The sequence below is a fragment of the Orycteropus afer genome, unplaced genomic scaffold (assembly GCF_000298275.1).
Source record: "Orycteropus afer afer isolate SDZICR_OR568_19922 unplaced genomic scaffold, OryAfe1.0 scaffold00169, whole genome shotgun sequence".
Taxonomy (NCBI): Eukaryota; Metazoa; Chordata; class Mammalia; order Tubulidentata; family Orycteropodidae; genus Orycteropus; species Orycteropus afer.
In genome coordinates this window covers 4,643,231-4,660,510 of record NW_006921756.1, presented here as the reverse complement: position 1 = coordinate 4,660,510, position 17,280 = coordinate 4,643,231, and the positions used below count along the sequence as shown (strand labels likewise).

Sequence of the window (17,280 nt, the reverse complement as noted above, 5' to 3'; positions counted from 1 at the left end):
AAAAGGACTAACAAATCTGTCCTGGAGGAAGTGCAACTGGAATGCTCCTTGGAAGTGAGAATAGCCAGACTTCATCTCACCTACTTTGATCATGTTGTTAGAAGGAACCATTCCCTAGAGAAGGATATCATGCTTGGCAAAGTGGAGGGTCAACAAAGAGGGGGAAGACCCTCAAGAAGATGGATAGACACAGTGGCTGCAATGATGGGCTCAGGTATAGCAAGAATCATGAGGCTGGCACAAGACCGGGCAGTGTTTCATTCTGCTGTGCATAGGGTCACTATGAGTTGGGGAAGACTCAATGACATCTAACAGCAACAACATACAAATTGAGAAAGAATGACATCACATTCATTTTTTAAAAAAATACTTCAAGATCTATCCTGAAGTACAATGTTTTCAGTGACAGGATGTTTTCCATACTCCTACAAGGAAGACCAGTTAAATCAACTAATATTCCAATTTACACATCAACCACTAATGCCAAAGTTGAAGAAATGGGAGATTTTTACCAATTTCTGCAGTCTGATGTTGATCAAACATGCAAACAAAATGCATTGATAATTATTGGTGATTGGAATATGAAAGTTGGAAACAAGAAGAATCAGTTGAGAATATAGCCCTGGTGATAGAAATGATGCCAGCGATCACATGATATAATTTTGCAAGACCAATGACTTATTCACTGCAGGTACTTTTATCAACAGCATAAATGGTGTTTATATGCGTGGACCTCACCAGATGGAATACACAGGAATCAAATCAACTACAAGCTCCATACCAGCAATGAGAACAAGGCTAAGGGATGACGGTGGAACAGACCATCAATTGTTACTTACATGCAGTTTTCATTAAGTTGGCTAAGTGAGTGCTCCTTAGTTTGGTTGGTAAGGAGGCCATGTTAAGACTGACCTCAGGCTCCTGTCCTATTTTCTACACTGCCCAAACCATTGTTTCCCTGTCTACCTGGGAAACTCCCTTCTCCACTTTAAAGGTCTAGGTTAAGGATCTCCTCTGGGAAGTTGACCCTGATCACAATCCTCCCCTACCTCAGCTTTATGAGGGAATTAGGATATCTTTCATTTGTCTTAGTTTGAATTCCCCCAGAAGTAGATCTTGAATGAAAGATTTGAGTACAAGCAGTTTTACTGGGAGCCAGAGGACAATACAAGTGAGACCATAAAGAATACGCTACAGAACAAATGAATACTGTGGGCAGATAAGCTCAATCTGCTAAAATACTGTGGAAAGGGTGTAGAACACACACTGCAGGATTATCCAACTCCATGGGCAAGTGAGCTGAGATATTTAAACTCCCATTCTGTTTGTTGTTGGTTCAGCTTGCTCAGGCAGATTGGGATTTGGTGGCTGGAGAAAATCTCAGGCTAAGAAACACAGGTGCTGGCAGTTGAAAGCTGACCAGTATGCTCAGGAGTGATTAAGGGTAAGACAATATGGGTGGAGCATCAGTGGCTTCTGTCATGGAAATATCCTGTACTTCCATCTGTCACTGCACACATGATACTGGTCTATAGTCATCTGTTTCCCTCTCTCTTCCTGCTAGTTTATAGCTCCTTCAGGGCAGTCTTTTCTATTCATCACACCATAGGGCTCGTAGATACTCAGTAAATGTTCATCAATGAATGAGTCTAGATGCTTAGGTACCTATTCTTTCAAGGCTGGAAGGGGCCTTTAGGATCATTTTGACCAACCTTCATATAATGTTCAGGTCCCTCCAAGTTGTACCCTGCTCTTGCTGGTGAGCTCAGTTCTGTCAGGGATAGCTTGCTCTTCATGAAATAGCTCTCACTGTGAGAAAGTTCTTCATAACCCATAATCTGTAGTCACTGACTCTGTGTCCAAGCCTTTGTCTCCTGGCCTGGTAGAAAAGGATTGGGCTAGCTCCTTCAAGAAGTATGGAGTATCCTCTAAGAGCACATGGCTAGTGGAAGGTTCCTGCAGAAGCCAAACCTCCTGTGCTATGCCCTGTTAACACAGTTGACTTTAGTCCAGCCACCTCCTATCTGAGGGTGGGGAAATAGCTTTTCTTCTGTATAAACAAGTAGCTCAAAGACCCTAGGCAAGGGAATTTGATCTAGGGTAAATGCCTCAGTTTTGCAATTCTCCTATGAGTCTGTGGGCCAGCACTGGCCAAGTCTGCAGCTTCTTCTGGAAGGAACAGGCCTGTGAAACCCCAGACTGTGCCAAATGTCCCATCAGGGGATTCCACTTTTGGCTCCACGGGGTGGAGACTGAGCAAAAGGCAGTTGTGTAACCTCGGGTGCTGACCGCAACTGTAAAAATACAAAACCACTGGGTGGGAGCCAAGTTTGCTTCAGGGGCCAGTCTACTCCTGTCATTCCCAACCCCAGCTCCCAAACAGCCCAGTCCATCCTATCACCCAGCAAACCAATCTTATAAATTCACATATCGTTCAACAAAGACTTCCCAGCATCCCCACTATATGCCAGGCCTAGTGCAAGGCATTGGAGATATAGAAGTAGAGATGCAAACCTTTCATCTAAGAATTTATATTCTAGCTCTTTGGGCCTTTAAGAGGTGCCCATAAATAAGAAAGAACTTGGAATTAAGAGTCAGAAGATTTCACAAAGAAACACATCCTTTAAATGCTTGATCACCTAACTTCTCTGAGCCTCAGTTGTCTCATCTGTAATTTGGGACAAAAAAAAAAAAGGCTGCTGTGGAGCTCAAATCAGGCGTTGAACATGATAGATGTAACAGCCATATATAGACCTATGGCTGTCAAATCAATTCTGAATCATAGTCACCCTTTAGGGCAGAGTAGAACTGCCCCATAGGGTTTCCAAGGCTGTGAATCTTTAAAGAAGCAGACTGCTTCATCTTTCTCACATAGAGCAGTTGGTGTGTTCAAACCACTGACCTTTTGGTTAGCAGCCAAATGCTTTAACCACTATCCCACCAGAGCTCCATACATAGATAATTGTGGGCCCAAAGGAAAGAACGTAACTATGGAATTCCAGGAAGCTGTAGCCATAGGGAAGATAATTAGGTAGATGATGACTATCTGAGAAGGCAAACTATCTCTTTCCTTTTTTGCTCAAGGACACATGGTCAAAAAAACCTGCATTGGAGCCAAGCTTTGACTGGTCATGATTCATTGTTCTTCATTTGCTGTTGAGAAAGTGAAGGTGGCCGGGAAATCACACTAGGCTAGGAGTCAGATGACCTGGGATCACTTTCTTTGACCCTCCATGTCACTGTGCTGGTTTCAGTGTTCTGCACATGATGAGCATTCAGAGAATATTTGCTGGCTCTCAATTTACTCACTTGTGTAATGGGCAAGGAGAGAATTTAAACTGGAAGATTTCTAGAGTACTGCTAGTTCTGTTCTCTGATATTACAACTGTGACTCTATACCCTTGGTTCTCTTGTGGGCTGGAGGGAGGCCAGAGTGCAGTCCTGCCTACTTGGTGTAGTTGAACCTATCAGTGGCTGAGTCCTGATCTGACCACAGCCAGAGCCCTGCTCCTGGTCGTAGGCTAAGTACTGATTTTGGTCACAGCCTGAGCCCTGATCCTGTATCTTGTATTTTTTTCATTACAGGATCCATGAGCTGCTTTCATGCTGAAAATACTCCTTTTTCTGTTCACTTACTGACGTGTGAAGAGGGGGTTATTGCTTTCTTAAACATTTCCATAATGCAAGTTAAAAAATGTTAAAATCCAAATGCTAGATGATAAGGAGCTCTGGTAGCATAGTGGCTAAGACACTTGCCTGCTAACCAGACGGCTGGCGGTTCAAACCCACCAGCCACTCCTCGGAAGGAAGGTTGGGCAATCCTACTTCCGTAGTGATACTGCCTCGGAAACCCAAGGAGGGGTCGCTATGAGTCGGGGCTGACTCGACGGCACATAACAACAACAACAACAACAACAATGGAATGTAGTTGTCTCAATGCACACCACTCCTATGACAGGAATCACACCTAAAATCTGGAATCTCTTCTCCTAGGTACTCCCCGTCTCACTAAAAACCAAGACCAAACCAAACTCACTAAAGGGCTGCATTACTTAACGTTTCAGGTTGGGTCCTCATCATAGCAAAAATAAACTCCTTCTTTCTCTGTTTTTGTGGTCTGAAGTCTGGTGGCCTGGGCTGGAGGAAGCCATCTTTTTCTGACTTGCTTTCTTTGGGGGCAACAGAGTAAACCAGGGGTATGAGGTAGCACAAACTTGAGAGCTATGTTGCTCAAGAGTCTATCCTAAGTTCCAGGGCCTACAGGTAGCTGGAATTTATGGCGTCAGCCCTGCCCCATGTCATTAATAAAGGAAAATTCGCCCTCTCTGGGTGAGGACATTTTTCACTGGAGCCTGAGGGCTGTAATGAGGCGCTATCAAAGCCCCAATGTGCCATGTGAATTTTATATGCCCTGTTTCCTACAAGTTCTGAACAGATCGGCTGATTTATAAGGTAATGATTTTTCCATCCATAATTTCTTTCGTATGATTTTTGTAATGTGGACATTTCCCTCTCCTGGCTGGGCTATGCACAGTCTAGTCAAGTGGATTAAGACAGGGTGGGGAGGGGAGTCCTTATAAAGCCCAGATCAGTGGGAAAGAGATGCGGAGTTCTTGGGGTGCATGTGATGGAATACCCAGTTCAGTCCCCATTGCTGTCTTCCTGAGTCACCATGGGCAAGTGCTTCCCTTTGCTGCTGGCCCTCAGTTTCCCCATCTATCCAGCAAGAGGGAGCTATTTGTAATCAGTCTACATAATAATGACAAAAGCAATTCAAATCATTGCTATCCCACACTTTTTTGCATAACCACCCTGTGTGGGCACTCTGGTGGCATAGTGCCTAAGGCATTTGATTACTAACCAGAAGGCTGGCAGTTTGCTCCTCAGAAGGAAGACTGGGCAATCTACTTTCATAGAGATACCACCTCAGAAACCCAAGGAGGGGTCGCTATGAACCAGGATTGACTCAGTGGCAGTGAGTTTGGCTTTTTGGTTTTGACCCCATCTGGGCACTCTGCTGGGCATTGGAGGCACAAGAGTGAGTTAAATAAGGGCCTTCCCTCCAACAGGGAGGAAGAAGCTCTGTGAAAGAAGCGACATGTTTTGGAACACAGACATGACTGGTTCTTCCTGAGGGAAGCAGGGAAGGCTTCATGGGGCAGGTACTTGCGGAGAACACAAGAAATGATTAATCCGTTTTGCCCAGCCAGGAAGGACCCATTTTAGACTTTTTCAGTGAAGGTCGTGTCCCCTGCAACCCCAGCCAGGGCCTTGGCAGTGGATCCACCTTCCTGGAGGGCAGGACCACGTCTAAGTTCCTCCTGCAACACTCTGGAGAAGGAGCTGGTTCCTGAAAAAGCTGTATTCTTTCCCCCTCCTCAAGGCCAACACCTCCTCTCCAGATGCTCCACTGGGGAAAGAGTTGGAGCAGAAACACCTGAGAGGAGGCCCTACACACCCATAAATCTGTCCCTATCTGGCCTTTGATCTGGACACTCCTATCTCCATAGGATCACTATCCAAGAGGTAGCTATTGAACCAAGGGTCAAAGGGCACTCAGCCCTCATTTTTGAGTGAATGCATGTGTGTGTGTGTGACCCTAACCCTAACCTGGCCTGCATTGTGTTAAACCAGAGTGTCTTACAGGATGTGAGTCACTCCTATTATAGGCGGGTGCTGCAGCCCCATATGGTCACCCATTGAACTGTGAAAAACCCAATGAGTCCCCCAGAGGTTTTGTCTACAGGACCTAGTGAGTTCCTACAGGGATTTTTTTTTTCTTTTTTTTCTCCTTTTGTTCCCTGAATTGTGCCAGATGTGTTGGCATCCCTGAGACCCAGCCTCCATACTCCCTGTGCCTCACTCTCAGTGTTATACCTCCAGACACTTCAGGGTAAGAGGCAGTTATCGGCCCTTCAAAAGGTGAGGAAAGCAAGTCCAGAGCACTTGGATCCCCAGAACCGTTGCAGCCCCTTGTAGCCCCCATGGTCATGCAGCAAACTGGAGAAATGTAATCAGAACACAGGTCTTATGACTTCTAGACCAGCGCCATTTCTACCACATTTGCTCCTTCTCCCTAGCCAGGTCTAAGCTGAGGCCATTTCACAGATGAGCAGGGTAGACTATTGGGCCCAGAGGAGAGCAAATGGAGGTGCTCACGGAGCAGCTCTTGGCATGACTCTTTCCCACTTCTCCGAAGTTGGTACGTTTCCCTTGGAAAGAAAAGCCACTTCAACTTTCCTGTAATAAAGTTTTCTAATTAACTGAAGGGGAAGCATGCTGAACATATTAACCACATCTTAGCTGTATATTGGCTCTTTTCTTTTCTTTCTTTTTTTTTAAAGCTCCTGCATTGAGAAGCTTTAGGAGTCTTTGCACAGCAGCTGTTAAAGTATTGCTATAAAGCCAGACATGGGACATTCATATGCTTGGCCACTCACCCAAACCCCCTTTCCAAATGCATAAAGATAGGCCCTCCCCTCTCAACTTACCCAGCAGGCAGGTCAGCCCTGGAGAAAGAAAACCCACTGTGTGAATCTAGAAGGAAGTTCAATTCCGTCAGAAGTATTTACTAAGCACTTACTATATGCCAGGCATTGCTTTGGGAATTTCAAATTGAATAAACCATGTTCATTGTCCTTAAGAAGGCTACAATTTAATGGGAACTGAACACACTAGAGGGAAGTTACTCAGATGATAAAAACATATTCCTTACTATACAAAACCAACAACTCCTCAGCAGCCACACTGCCTCTGGCCTTATACTCACATACCTTATAACCAAAGCCCCTAGACCCATTTTAAATACCCACTTCTACAAAGAATTTTCTGCACGTACCTCTGAGGAAAGGTAGTGCCTCATTACTATTATTCTTCTCACTGTCATTAATAACCACCTCCGGAGTTAGACTTCCTTGGTCTGTATTTCAGCTGTGTCATTTACTAGCTGTGTGACCATTGGCCAATTACTTTACATCTCTGTGCCTCAATCTCCTAATTTGTAAAGTGAGAAGAGTAATAGTGCAAACACCATAGATTGTTTTGAAGATTAGCATAGGTCTTGTCCGTAAGCTCTTAGTACAGTGCCCGACACTTAATAAGAGCAAAATAACTGCTAGCTATTTATTGTTGCAAGAAATTTGGAAGAGAGCTACCTGGCCAACTGACTGGAAAAGATCCATATTTGTATCCATTCCAAAGAAAGGTTATTCCACAAAATGTGGAAATTATCTAATAATATCATTAATATCACATGCAAGTAAAATCTTGCTGAAGATAATTCAAAAATGGTTGCTGCAATATATTGACAGAGAACTTCCAGAAATGCAAGCTGGATTCAGAAGGGGATGTGGAACGAGGGACATCATAGCTGATGTCAGATGGATCTTGGCTCAAAGCAAAGAATACCAGAAAGATGTTTACTTGTGTTTTATTGATATGAAAGCATTCAATTGTGTGGATCATAACAAATTATGGAAAACATTGAGATGAATGGGAGCTCCAGAACACTTGATTGTGCTCATATTGTTGTTGTTATATGCCGTCAAGTCAGCCCTGACTCATAGCGACCCCTCCTTGGGTTTCCGAGGCAGTATCACTACGGAAGTAGGATTGCCCAACCTTCCTTCCGAGGAGTGGCTGGTGGGTTTGAACCGCCAGCCTTCTGGTTAGCAGTCAAGTGCCTTAGCCACTATGCTACCAGAGCTCCCTGATTGTGCTCATAAGGAACCTATACATAGACCCACAAACTGCTGTTCAAACAGAAAAACCACATGGCTTAAAATCAGGAAAGAAGTGAGTCAGGGTTGTATCTTTTCACCGTACTTAATTCAATCTGTATGCTGAATAAATAATCCAAGAAGCTGGACTATATGGAGACAACTCATTAACAACCTGCAATATGCAGATGACACAACTTTGCTTGCTTAAAGTGAGGACTTGAAGCACTTAACTGATGAAGATTAGATTACAGTCTACAGTATGGATTATACCTCAACATAAAGAAAACGAAACTCCTCACAACTGGACCAATAAGCAGCATCATGATTAATGGAGAAAAGATTGAAGTTGTTAAAGATTTCATATTACTTGGTTCCACAATCAACACCAATATAAGCGCAGTCAAAGACATCAGACAACGAATTGCACTGGGAAAATCAGCTGCAAAAGACCTCTTTAAAGTGTTGAAAAGCAAAGATGTCTCTTTGAAAACTAAGGTGTGCCTAACCCAAGCCATGGTATTTTCAATTGCCTCATATGCATGTGAGAGCTAGACACTGAATAAGGAAGACCGAAGAAGAGTTGATGTTTTTGAGTTGTAGTGTTGGTGAAGAATGCTGAAAATACCATGGACTGCCAGAACTAACAAATCTTCCCTGGAAGAAGGGCAGACAGAATGCTCCTTGGAAGCAAGAATGGCCAGACTTCATCTCACCTATTTTGATCATGTTGTCAGAGGGACCATTCCTTGGAGAAGGATATCATGCTTGGTAAAGTGAAGGGTCCATGAAAAAGGTAAAGGCCCTCAACAAGATGGATTGACACAGTGTCTACAACAATAGGCTCAGGTATAGAAAACATTGTGAGACTGACACAGGACTAGGCAGTGTTTTGTTCTGTTATACATAGGGTCACTATGAGTCAGAGATGTCTTGACAGCACCTAACAACAGCAATACAGGAAAACTGGGTTCAATTCCCAGCCAATGCACTTAATGTGCAGCCATGTCAGTGAAGGGTTGCATGTTGCTATGATGCTGATCACATTTCAGTGGAGTATCCAGACTAAAATGGACTAGGGAGAAAGGCCTGCTGATCTACTTCTGAAAATGAGCCAATGCAAACACTGTGGATCACAATGGTCTGATCCACAACCAAGCATGGTGATGGCGAGGACTGTGCAGCATTTCATTCTATTGTACATGGGATCACCATGAGTCAGGGACTGACTCAATGCCAGCTAACAACAACAAGCTTCTGTGAATCTCACCCAAGGCCTTGTGCCTTTACTCACACTACTTCCACTGCCTGGAATTCTTTTACCCTTGATTCTTGCTTGTTGAAATCTTACCCATCTTTCTTGGCCAAACAAATGTTCCTGAATCTACCTTTCTCTCCTCATTGCTTACACAGTGTCATGCTTTTGCTTTCATGAAGCCCTTACCTCTTTCTGCCTCACCCAGTTGCCCATCTCTTGTGTTTGCCTGGAGCATGAGGACCATGTGTCTGCACACCTGAGTTCTAGGTATAAGGCCTGGCCCAGTCAGTTTGTTGAACTGATAAAGATTTGAGTTGGAGGATAAGAGGGGGTCTGGGCAGTGGGAGATATGTATTGCAATGACAAAAACAAGGGCATGGAAAAGATGAACTTCTCCCACATCCCAGCTGGGATGCCAGCCAGCCTTGGACTGGTCCCAAGTCATATGGACCTTGTCTGAGAAGGTGGCCCCCAAGAGCCACCCTCCCTCCCCACTACTAAGGAAGCATGGGCACACATGACTCTTGTGGGCTCTGGGAGAAAGAGGCTTATTCAAAGGGTGGCCTATAAAACCTCTTAGCCCGCACTCAGAGGCTTATATCACTCTTAAAAGTGTGGTCAGCACAGTGTTATTGCACTGGGGCTTTAGAGGACGGTGACATGATTTACTTGCATAATTAACTGGTTGCTGCACCCAAACTCTAAGCAAACACAGTACACTTGGCTGAAATTACTTGGTTCCAAGCTCCAGCTTTTCCTGACAGGGTTCAAAGACATTCCAGGCTTAGGCTAAAGTTGGCTTCTATTGGAGCTTTCTTTCCTGGGGTAGGGGGCTAGAGCTGGGTGCCCATATAAAGAGATTCAACAACCCTGGCCATTCACTTTCCAAAAAGATCCATTCTGAGGAGGTATCTTGGAAGAGAGGGTAAATTACTTTGTGTTTGGTTCCCTCCACTTTTCAGATTTCACACATACCTCACCTGTTTTCCTATGACAGAATCTTATTGTCAGCAACCTTTGATACAGTTGATAACTCTTTCTTCTCAAAACAATTTTCACTTGACATTTGGACCACCACTTCATTCCCTACCTGTCTGGCCACTCTTTCACAGTGTCCTAATTGGATCTTCCTCATGTTCCTGATCTCTGAACATTCACTCTTTTTTAAAGTCATCTCTCAAATTTATACCTCCATCTTGGATTTCTCTCTTGAACACTAGACTCATATGTTCAGTTGCCTCTTTCATATCTCCTTCTGGTTGTGTAGCAGGTCCCTCAAACTTAGCACATTCATAACCAAACTCTGATTCCTCCCCTACCTCTAAACCTACTTTTTCCGTATTCTACTCCAGGAAATGGTGCCTCCATTCCAACAGTTGCTCAGGCCAAAACAACTGGCTTCACCCTTGACTCTTCTATTTCTTCTCTTACCCCATATCCAGTTCATCAGCAGATCCTGTCAGCTCCATCTCCACAATATATCTAGAGCAGCCTATTCTCACTCTCTCAGCCTCTACCTCCCTCATCCAAAGTCCACTTCTCTGCCCTGGATCACTATAGTAGCCCCACATCTGGTCTCCTTGCTCCTGCCCTCGCCCTTTTACATTCTGTTCTTCACACAGAACTCACAGTTAGCCTTTTAAAATCTAAGTTAGCTCTCATTACTCTCAGCTAAACTCCCTTCAATGGCTCCTGCCCTACTTTGAGAAAAAGCCAATGTCCTCATTATGGCCTATAGTCCTTCAAGAAAATCATACCCTCCACCCCATTACTACCCTGTTACTTCCTCTGACCCCACCTAACACCTTCTCTTCCTCACCTGCCCCCCACCACCTCTTTTTCAATGCACTTCAGCCACATTGGCCTCCTTGCTGTTTGTCAGACATGTCAACCATGGTCCCTTCTCATGTTACTCTCTTTGTCTAGAATATTCTTCAGCTATCCCTCATGGCTACTCTCTCACCCCCTTCAGCTCTCTGCTCAAATGCTCCCTTGTCAGTAAGGGCTTCCTTAACCACACTAAATAAAATAGTACAAATCCCCAACTCATCTTTGTGATCTCTCTCACTCTACTTTCTGTGTCTCCACTGGTAGCTTAATGCCTAAGGCACTTGACTGCTAACCAGAAGGCTGGAGGTTCAAACCCACCAGCCACTCCTCAGAAGGAAGATGGGGCAATCTACTTCCATAGTGATACTGCCTCGGCAACCCAAGAAGGTGTCACTATGAGTCGGGTCTGACTCGACAGTACATAACGACAACAACAACATATATTGTTGATCTTTGAACAATGAAGGGGTTAGGGGTACTGACCCCGTGCACAGTTAAAATCCATGTATAACTTTTGGCTTCCCCAAAACTTAACTAATAATAGCCTATTGTTTGACTGGAAGCATTACTGATAACATAAACAGTTAACACAGTTCTTGCCTTACAGTTATTAGATTTTCACATGAAACAACATGCACACAATAGATAAGTTTATTAACTGTACAGATGGTTATTATTTATTATTCATTAGGTGGAAAAAGATCATCATAAAGGTCTACAACCTTACTATCTTCACACTGAGTGGGCTGAGGAGGAGGGGCTGTCTCAGGCAAAAGAGGTGGGGGAGGTGAAGGGGATGCAGGAGAGGCAGGCACACTCAGTATAACTTTATGGAATACATATTAATTTCTGCTGACTTTTTTGCTTTTTCATTTCTCTAAAAGTGTTTCTATATAGTACCAGTCCTTCTACCATTTGCTTTAGTGTCAGTGCCCATACCATAGAAAGGTCCATGTCAGAAAAGAAGTCAAAAACCATTTTGAATAATTAAAAACCTTCTGCCAGATTGCCTAATGTCAACTTGTTTTCTGGCACTGCTTCTTCTGTGTCTTCTGGCTCATCATCTGGCACTGGTTCCGAAATACTCATCTCCATCAAGTTATCTTCTGTTAATTCTGGTGTGGTGTCTGTTAGCTCTTGAATTGCTCCAAGATCCATATCTTGAAAAAAACCCCATGTATTAAGTGAACTCACACAGTTCAAACTCATGTTATTCAAGGGTCAATTGTATTTACTTGTTTGTTAATTCTCAGTCTTTTCCAATAGAATATAATCTCCATGTGTTATAGAGTTTGCTTCCTTTTGTTCCCTGCTGTATCCAGAATCTAAAGCAGTTTCTGAATGGAGTCAACTCATTCATAGGAATGAATCATCCAATTAACCATTGAGTAAGTGTTACAGAGAGTGCCTGAATGGCACAAAGACTAAAGCCCCTAACTACCAACTGAAATGTTGTTGGTTCAAACACACCCAGAAGGATCACAGCCTGGAAAACTTTATGGCACACAGTTCTACTCTGAAATACATGGAGTCACCATGAGTTGGAATGATTTGATGATGACTGGTGGTTAAGTTGTAGAACAGGAAAATGAGGCTCAGAGAAGTAAACCACTTGACCAAGGTCACATAGCTAGTAAAAGCCAGGCTGGGGATGAAATCCAGCTATAACTGACTTCATTTTTCAGTCATAGAACACCTCTTTTCTTTCCTAGAGTTTGGACTTCCAAATCATGTCACCACCAGAGTTTTCCTCAGAGGCTAGTGCTGTGGGAGAGGAATAGGTCTGGAGGACTAGATCCTTCCGTCTTGGAGATTACAGTCCAGGCAGGAGACCAGCCAAATAAGAAAAGCAAGGCAGGAAGGTTGGGGAGATGCTCTGGAAAGGGGACTCAACTTTTAGAGACAGCCTAGAGGTGTTTGGAGTCTCATATCCTCAGGCAGACTTCCAACAGGTGAGCCAAAACAGGATCCCCTGAGTCCTACTGGTGGCCAGAGCCCCAGCACTGGTGGCCTGCAACCAAAAGCAGTGTCTGCTTTTATCCCAGTGTGCTGTACCAATATTGTCATTTTCCATGTGTGGCTAGATAGGGGAAAAGTTTGGAAAGTGAGCCTAATATCAAACAGCTGCAGTATATCAGTCACTTTCCACAAGGTTTTTGTTTAAATTTTTGCAACAGCCCATTTTTTTATCAATGAAGAAGAGAAGAGAGTTGGGGAGGCCCTGCAGGGTCTTTCCAGAAAGACCTGGCTCATCATCGCTGCCTCTAAGGAATCTTCCTTCTCTCCACCTTGCCCCTCCCCAAGCCAAGTTAATTGCTTCCCACTTTGTGCCTCCCATGACCCTCTGTCCACACATTTCCCACTGGGCTGTGGTCTCCTCAGCAGGTACAGTGCCTAATCCATTCCCTATACCCCTGCTCCCCTCAGAGAACCTGGCAAGTGGTAGGAGTCCAATGACAGGGAATGATTGCGTGAATAAATGAGTGAATGAAGGAATGGGTGGGTTTGGTGACTTGTTCAACGTTACCAATCAAGTAGGTGACAATTCTTGCATTCAAACCCTGATGTGATGCCTCCGCAGACTTGGGAATGAATGAGAATCTGTGTCCAGAGAAGCAGGAAGTCTTGTCTTATTCCTGCAGCATCCAATATGTGTGTATTTGGCTGGGTAGGGGACTTGGTTTACCTTGGGAGATGAGATAGGTAAGACAGATTGGACAATGGATTTTGATGAAAAGTCCCAGAAGCCCTTCCTGTCAAAGATGACTCTGGTAATGGTTCTGTCACATGGCTCCAGCAGCTCAGGGTTCAGAAGATCCAGGAAGGCTTTATAGAGAAAGGAAAGGTAGGATTAGGAGATGAAGTACAATCACAGAGCTTGACAATGATTCCTATACTTATACTAAAGCAGCAAATCTTTCTCTACTTCCTAATCACTGGGAAATGTCATCGAACCCCAAGTTGATTGCTCCTCCATGGGCCACGATTCAGGCAGAAGCTCAGTGCTGCCAAAAGGAAGTTTGGAGCTTGTAAGTCAACTATGGGCAGGGCCTGGGGGGGCCTGATTCCAATTAAAGATGTCAAATGTATTTATGGATTATGCAATCAACAGGTATGCAACAGTCATGATAGCCAATGGGGCCACCCTGGAGCTAGGCCTGTAATTAATTAATCCCTGTGGGTCTGCCAAATTCTGTTTCAGACATGAGTGCTCTGGGGCATGCTGGGGACCAAGTCAGGAGCCCACTTGAGATCTCATCCTGCTTGGGGGCGGGCTAAGGAGTTTGACCTGCAGGGTCCGTCTGAGCAGAGAAAAGAATGTTAGACACAGATTTGGGGGATCTGGGTTTGAATTCTAGCTCCCACTTACCAGCCTGACTAATGTGACTTTGAGCTAGGATCCTCAATCATTCATTCAACATTTGATTTGACTCCCTGCTGAGAGTTTTCATTTCCACCCCAGATATACTGACTCAGAATCTACATTTTAATAAGATCTTACAAATACCTAAGAACCACCTGGGACTCTTGTTAAAATGTAGATTCTGAGTCAGTATATCTGGGGTGGAAATGAAAATTCTCAGCACTGGGTTGAATCAGAATGAACCTCTTTGAAGCCCTGCTTTGAATCAGTTGCTGAAACTCTCAGAGCCTCAGACACTGCTTCTGAAAATGAAGATGATGCACATCTGTGTAAGCCTTGTTGAGGACTAATTGAGACAGTGTATGTGAAAGGGTCCAGCACATAGCGGACACTCATTCAGTGTTGACAAAAGAAAAGACACTCCTGGAGTGGGTATGCTTCACTTATTCCCAACATGATAGCTCCCATATCTAGAAAGCTAAGGCAGCCATCCTCTGTAAGGATAAGGATTGCTGTGGAATAAATGCACCCATCCTAAAACACTTCTAACCCGTACTTTGCTCATCTGTGAAATGGATTTGGCCATCTCTGCCCTCAGGTCTCTTTCTGCCCCTTTGAGCTCCAACAGCCTGACAGAACTCAGACGAGATCCTCAATCATTTAGTCAGCAAACTTGGACTCTGGCCAGACCCTGAACTCCACCTTGGGGCCCAGAACTGAACCAGAGGAGGTAAATGTCCTCAAGGAGCTTCCAGTCTCCAGGAGCTGATTTGCAGAAAGGGTGATTAACAGTGACAGAAACAAGCTGAGTGGTTCATAAAGTGCCACACAGGCCATGCATGACACTCAACACTGCCACATGTTACCTTCTCATCCTCACCTTTGTTCTATAATGTAGATAGGGTCTCTGCCTCATGAATGTGTGGAGAATCTCAGAGAGATTAAATGATGCAGCATGTGTTTTGCACATGGCCCTCAGACTCTGCTTGGCAAATGGTAGCATCACTAGCAGTTGCAGGGAAGGAGGTAGTGGTGATAGTGTCAGTGTTATTGAAAGTCACACAGCACTTCACAGAGGAGTTGGGCCCAATCCAGAGCTATTGGATTGAAAAGTCCTCAGTTAGTTTTGTCTTCTCCCTTTCCCTCTAAGATGTGATTTCAGAAAAGCCCCTTTGGCTGCCAGCATAGATTATAGAGACCCAGTGAGGAAGTGGATTTACCAGCTCAGGTAGAGGATAGTTAAGTCTGAACATGAGGTATTTGGTGAGGAGAAGGCTTTGGCATCCAGAGGCATTTAAGAGTCAGACTTGGCCTGCCTGGGACACTGATTAGGGGTGTGTATATGCATGTGTGTTGAGGAGAGGCCAGGCTTCTAGCACATGCTGTGGAAGGTGGGGTACATGCCCCACCTTCCCACCCCTCCCCTTGGCCATGGTGCTGAAAACCTTAGTTGTCTCCATAGAACCTGCCCTTTATGTTGCAAACTCTTCTTTGAGAATAGCTTCTGTTCTGGTGTCGTGGCATCTCTGGTGACATTGACTACATTGTGTTGCATGACCTGTTATCACAGTACTTCTCATCCATGACCTCATCTAGCACACACACACACACCAACAAACTGTAACCAGACACTCCTGTCCCTCTTTAATAAGATTGAATTGAAGGGGGAGCAGCTTACTCAAGGCCAGAGGGTGAACCAATGTTTCTTCCGTCCCTCATGAGGTTCTCAGAGAGTGACAAGGGTGACAAACCTACCCTTGAGAAGCAAGCCAGGTGCAGTTCCACCTTAATCCCCTGATTTCAGATCCATGCTCCCTTCCCATTTCCTTTCAGGGGTACTAGGGGTCAGCCTTGACCCTCTGGCTGAGTGCTTATTTCTCAGTCTCCTCCTCCCATACTTGGTCGGGTCCCCAAAGTACTGAATCTGCCATGTGACTCTCAGCCAATCCATTGACTCTCTTGATCTCAGTTTTCTCATCTGTTGGTTGTAGGTTTTACCAGGTGATAGTCAAGTCCCTTTCAGCACTGATGGTTTGCAGTTTACATTACACCTTTTTAAAAGTGCATGAAAGGAAGATGGCCTTCTCCAGTGCATGACTTGAGGGTAAATATCTAAACCTTGTCAGCTATAACTCTTCTTAGAAATAATCTTGCAATACCCTCAATTTCAACACCCTCTATTTAATCATGATATAGAAGATTTAGAGAGGTTAATGAAGTGCCCAAGGACACCCAGCAAGGCACAGTCAGAGTATTGAAGCCTCAGGAAGCCAGCAAGAACCTCCAAGATAATCTGTAGCCTCTGTGTTTAGGGGTGCAGACCTCCACTGACCCTCCTCCAGAGATGGGGGCTCACCTCCTCCTTGGAAGGCTCATTCCAATATTGGCATGATTTCTTGAGAAGCCCCAATTTTCCCCACACAGGTCCCACACAGGGGGACAATTAACATTGATTTTGGGAAGAAAGGTCTGGCAATCTACTTCCATGAAGATTACAACCAAGAATCCCTATGACACTCAATTCTACTCTGTCCCAAATGGTGCTCAATGAGTTAGAATAACTCAACCACAGTGGATTCTTACCACCACACCACCAAATTCCTGGGGCTTCTAGAAAGATTACCCTGATCTGTCACCCAGAAGTGAATAAGGCTGACAAGGGAAACCATTGTCTCTGGAAAATGGGAGAGATGAGAAGGGAGGACAGCTTCTAAATCTAACTGCAAACAAGTCACATCCTTTCATTCCCACTCTCTGGCTTTCTGTCCCTATTGCTCTCATTTAGGCTAATTGCTTTTCTGAAATTCAACCCAAGTTGTGTATTAGCCCCAAATTAAACAAAGACAGTAGCTCTACTGCCTTCCCTAGCCTGCCCAGAGGTGGATGTTCTACATGTAGAGGCTACGTGGACTCTGGTTAAGAACATGAGTTCTGAGAGGCGGGGCAAGATGTCGGACTAGGCAGAAGGATTGCACAGACCCTCTTCAACAAAGAAAAGGGAAACCAATTAACACAGACACGGAAGATAATCTTGGACCCCTGAGCCTTGAAGGAAAGGATGCAGATTTGGACTAAATCCCAACTAGCAGAAGAATTTGCGTGAAAATACC

The 17,280-nt window shown here is 44.5% G+C and overlaps 1 protein-coding gene across 1 annotated transcript in view; it reads left to right on the top strand.

The window, feature by feature from the left end:
* Window positions 1-17,280, top strand: part of TRABD2B (TraB domain containing 2B) — a 329,047-nt gene that overhangs the window by 212,467 nt on the left and 99,300 nt on the right. The window lies entirely within an intron of this gene.